This window comes from Schistocerca gregaria, unplaced genomic scaffold, assembly GCF_023897955.1.
Source record: "Schistocerca gregaria isolate iqSchGreg1 unplaced genomic scaffold, iqSchGreg1.2 ptg001210l, whole genome shotgun sequence".
NCBI lineage: Eukaryota > Metazoa > Arthropoda > Insecta > Orthoptera > Acrididae > Schistocerca > Schistocerca gregaria.
The window spans coordinates 10,001-15,000 of NW_026062532.1; the positions used below are offsets into that span (position 1 = coordinate 10,001).

The window sequence follows — 5,000 nt, forward strand, 5'->3', positions numbered from 1 at the left end:
CACCAAAGCACTATCGTTCAACAACATCCATTTTATCCTCGCTGCCACAGGACACTATCCAAAGAACGACAAGAGGAACGTCACGTCCACTAATAAGACAGAATGTCTCACACCACCCGCAAACAACGCAGCTCAAATCAGCCAGCAACACCCACAGTGGTCCACCCAGTATCAACACAGGACGCAACGCCACGCCACAACACAAAAGGTACAAGTAATAAAATACCCTTTGGCCACACTCCTTATAAAGGCATCGAACCAACCCACCACCTGACACCAGCCAAACGTACATCCTGATTTGACACATCTCTGGCAACCTAACCCACGTTGGCCCTTAACCTAACCCACGTTGGCCCTTAACCTAACCCACGTTGGCCCTTAACCTAACCCACGTTGGCCCTTAACCTAACCCACGTTGGCCCTTAACCTAACCCACGTTGGCCCTTAACCTAACCCACGTTGGCCCTTAACCTAACCCACGTTGGCCCTTAACCTAACCCACGTTGGCCCTTAACCTAACCCACGTTGGCCCTTAACCTAACCCACGTTGGCCCTTAACCTAACCCACGTTGGCCCTTAACCTAACCCACGTTGGCCCTTAACCTAACCCACGTTGGCCCTTAACCTAACCCACGTTGGCCCTTAACCTAACCCACGTTGGCCCTTAACCTAACCCACGTTGGCCCTTAACCTAACCCACGTTGGCCCTTAACCTAACCCACGTTGGCCCTTAACCTAACCCACGTTGGCCCTTAACCTAACCCACGTTGGCCCTTAACCTAACCCACGTTGGCCCTTAACCTAACCCACGTTGGCCCTTAACCTAACCCACGTTGGCCCTTAACCTAACCCACGTTGGCCCTTAACCTAACCCACGTTGGCCCCTTAACCTAACCCACGTTGGCACCTTAACCTAAGTTACGCTGCACCTTAACCCAAGTTACGCTGCACCTTAACCCAAGTTACGCTGCACCTTAACCCAAGTTACGCTGCACCTTAACCCAAGTTACGCTGCACCTTAACCCAAGTTACGCTGCACCTTAACCCAAGTTACGCTGCACCTTAACCCAAGTTACGCTGCACCTTAACCCAAGTTACGCTGCACCTTAACCCAAGTTACGCTGCACCTTAACCCAAGTTACGCTGCACCTTAACCCAAGTTACGCTGCACCTTAACCCAAGTTACGCTGCACCTTAACCCAAGTTACGCTGCACCTTAACCCAAGTTACGCTGCACCTTAACCCAAGTTACGCTGCACCTTAACCCAAGTTACGCTGCACCTTAACCCAAGTTACGCTGCACCTTAACCCAAGTTACGCTGCACCTTAACCCAAGTTACGCTGCACCTTAACCCAAGTTACGCTGCACCTTAACCCAAGTTACGCTGCACCTTAACCCAAGTTACGCTGCACCTTAACCCAAGTTACGCTGCACCTTAACCCAAGTTACGCTGCACCTTAACCTAACTTACGCTGCACCTTAACCTAACTTACGCTGCACCTTAACCTAACTTACGCTGCACCTTAACCTAACTTACGCTGCACCTTAACCTAACTTACACTGCACCTTAACTGTCACATGTAACGTCACAGGAATGTAGCTTTGCCTAACAGCAACCCTCTGAACATAGTTCACTGCTTGGATCCTCTGGTGTCATGTGTATTTCTTGATGCCATGGTGCGTACCCTCACATAAAGGTCTTTCGAGTGTTGCGTACTTTCTACACAGTCCCGCTAACCACTGGAAGGGTGTACCGCTACAGAACGAATATCGCCCTCCCCTCCTGCCCTTCCAAGCTGGTCGGTCAGGCGTTTGTTTGTGAAATGAGCCTTGCAGCTGTTCAGTTGCATTCGGTTGTCGATGCAGTCAGTGTACGTTGTGGTACGGCCTGTGTGGACTGTCCGCTGATGTACGCGTAACCCACACTGATCATCCGTCGTTACGTACTGAGTGACATAATGTGGCACATGCTTGACCGTACACCGGCTGCGCCCTACAATGGCGAATCATAAGGGCCATATGTTGTGCACGATGCTACTTGTCTCGTCTCCCCATTACAGCGAGATTGCACTGTTGTACGCCGTACAGACATGTGGTAGGTAGGTACGGACGAAAGTATTGCATGTTGGCCCCCCCCCCCCCCCTCCTCCCTCTGCCGGGAATCAGCGTGAGCCGTCTGTTGATGTAGCGACGAGGGTTTTCCTATTTAATCGTATTGCCCCACACAACATGATAGCACGGTGGACCGCGTTCCACATCTGCGACATGCTACAGAGGCCGGTTGACAGTCGACCGCGCAAGGGACATTGCACACGTGCGCGGACCATCTTCCACGTGTTCTCTCGTGTACATGCCGCAGTGTGTATGTGGGCTGATGTAGCGTGTCGTGACACATAACATGCAGGCATGCCAGAATCGTAGATTTCGCAAATGTAGATTGACGTATACGTTTGCTGCCAAAGATCCGCAAATGAACTGGAAATCAGTTGTTGAGCGGTTGTTCGCGCTGCAGGTGCATCGGTGATAGCGACGATCGGTACATCTATGAACCGGTTGTTTCGGCGGTACCCGCCATGCCCCCGAACCTGAGTTGGCCATGTGGGTATGAAGCGATACGAGGCTGTGGCTTGGCGGGACAGTCCCCGGCCGGTGAGGGGGGGCCGCCCGGCGTGCTGGCCGCGCGCTGCGTGAGCGCACGCACTACAGCCGGCTGGTGGGGGGCGCCCAGTGGCAGGAGCGCCGGCCGACGGGCCCGGCTGGCGTCCCAGCTATGCGCCGGCGCACCCTGCGCGCGGCGCCAGGCGGCCAAAGTGGGTTCTGCCGAGCCCGGTGCGAAGCGCGGTGGACATCTGCAGTGTGCTGGTCCGATTGCGGACTGTGTGCGTTGAGGATGCGCCGCCGCCCGGCACTCGGCGTCGCGACGCCGTCTGCTGCTCGGTCGCCCCCAGCGGTTCTCGCAGGTGGTTTGTATCGCAGCTCTGCGGACGTGTTGGCGCGTGCGCTGTGCTGGGAGAGTTCGCTTCTGCACCCAAGTGGGGCTTTGCCCTTCTGTGGCGCTGGCGTTGGAGCTGCCGGTCACCGTAGGTGGCGCGTGTTGTTTCCCGCCGGCAATGCCACGACAGCACGCTCCCGGGCCTCTGTCGGCAGCGGCAAGCTCAGTTGGGAGCACGGGTGTTCGCACTGAAAGCGTCTACTCGCCCATCTCCGGGCGATTGCGCCTCTCTCGAACCCGACCAAGTACTTAGGACGGCGCTGCGCGCCGCCGGGACCTGAGAGGGTTTCGAGGTGTATCGTGCAGGGGAGCTCAGCCTCCTCCTGTTTGCAGAATAATTGAGCGGACGCTTGCGTGTTCGCGCGGGCCCTCGGGACACACTCCCGGGCGGCCGGCTGCTCAGCTCTCGTTGACGCAGCTCCCTGGTTGATCCTGCCAGTAGTCATATGCTTGTCTCAAAGATTAAGCCATGCATGTCTCAGTACAAGCCGCATTAAGGTGAAACCGCGAATGGCTCATTAAATCAGTTATGGTTCCTTAGATCGTACCCACGTTACTTGGATAACTGTGGTAATTCTAGAGCTAATACATGCAAACAGAGTCCCGACCAGAGATGGAAGGGACGCTTTTATTAGATCAAAACCAATCGGATTGGCTCGTCTGGTCCGTTTGCCTTGGTGACTCTGAATAACTTTGGGCTGATCGCACGGTCCTCGTACCGGCGACGCATCTTTCAAATGTCTGCCTTATCAACTGTCGATGGTAGGTTCTGCGCCTACCATGGTTGTAACGGGTAACGGGGAATCAGGGTTCGATTCCGGAGAGGGAGCCTGAGAAACGGCTACCACATCCAAGGAAGGCAGCAGGCGCGCAAATTACCCACTCCCGGCACGGGGAGGTAGTGACGAAAAATAACGATACGGGACTCATCCGAGGCCCCGTAATCGGAATGAGTACACTTTAAATCCTTTAACGAGTATCTATTGGAGGGCAAGTCTGGTGCCAGCAGCCGCGGTAATTCCAGCTCCAATAGCGTATATTAAAGTTGTTGCGGTTAAAAAGCTCGTAGTTGGATTTGTGTCCCACGCTGTTGGTTCACCGCCCGTCGGTGTTTAACTGGCATGTATCGTGGGACGTCCTGCCGGTGGGGCGAGCCGAAGGCGTGCTTGCGCGTCCCGAGGCGGACCCCGTTGAAATCCTACCAGGGTGCTCTTAGTTGAGTGTCTCGGTGGGCCGGCACGTTTACTTTGAACAAATTAGAGTGCTTAAAGCAGGCAAGCCCGCCTGAATACTGTGTGCATGGAATAATGGAATAGGACCTCGGTTCTATTTTGTTGGTTTTCGGAACCCGAGGTAATGATTAATAGGGACAGGCGGGGGCATTCGTATTGCGACGTTAGAGGTGAAATTCTTGGATCGTCGCAAGACGAACAGAAGCGAAAGCATTTGCCAAGTATGTTTTCATTAATCAAGAACGAAAGTTAGAGGTTCGAAGGCGATCAGATACCGCCCTAGTTCTAACCATAAACGATGCCAGCCAGCGATCCGCCGCAGTTCCTCCGATGACTCGGCGGGCAGCCTCCGGGAAACCAAAGCTTTTGGGTTCCGGGGGAAGTATGGTTGCAAAGCTGAAACTTAAAGGAATTGACGGAAGGGCACCACCAGGAGTGGAGCCTGCGGCTTAATTTGACTCAACACGGGAAACCTCACCAGGCCCGGACACCGGAAGGATTGACAGATTGATAGCTCTTTCTTGATTCGGTGGGTGGTGGTGCATGGCCGTTCTTAGTTGGTGGAGCGATTTGTCTGGTTAATTCCGATAACGAACGAGACTCTAGCCTGCTAACTAGTCGCGTGACATCCTTCGTGCTGTCAGCGATTACTTTTCTTCTTAGAGGGACAGGCGGCTTCTAGCCGCACGAGATTGAGCAATAACAGGTCTGTGATGCCCTTAGATGTTCTGGGCCGCACGCGCGCTACACTGAAGGAATCAGCGTGTCTTCCTAG

At 54.3% G+C, this 5,000-nt stretch overlaps 1 non-coding gene across 1 annotated transcript in view; it reads left to right on the forward strand.

The window, feature by feature from the left end:
- Positions 1–3,412: 3,412 nt before the first annotated feature.
- LOC126329681 (small subunit ribosomal RNA) overlaps positions 3,413–5,000 on the forward strand; it is a 1,893-nt gene continuing 305 nt past the window's right edge. The window contains exon 1 of the ribosomal RNA XR_007562437.1: positions 3,413–5,000. This exon is cut by the window's right edge and continues 305 nt beyond it. This is a non-coding gene — a ribosomal RNA (small subunit ribosomal RNA).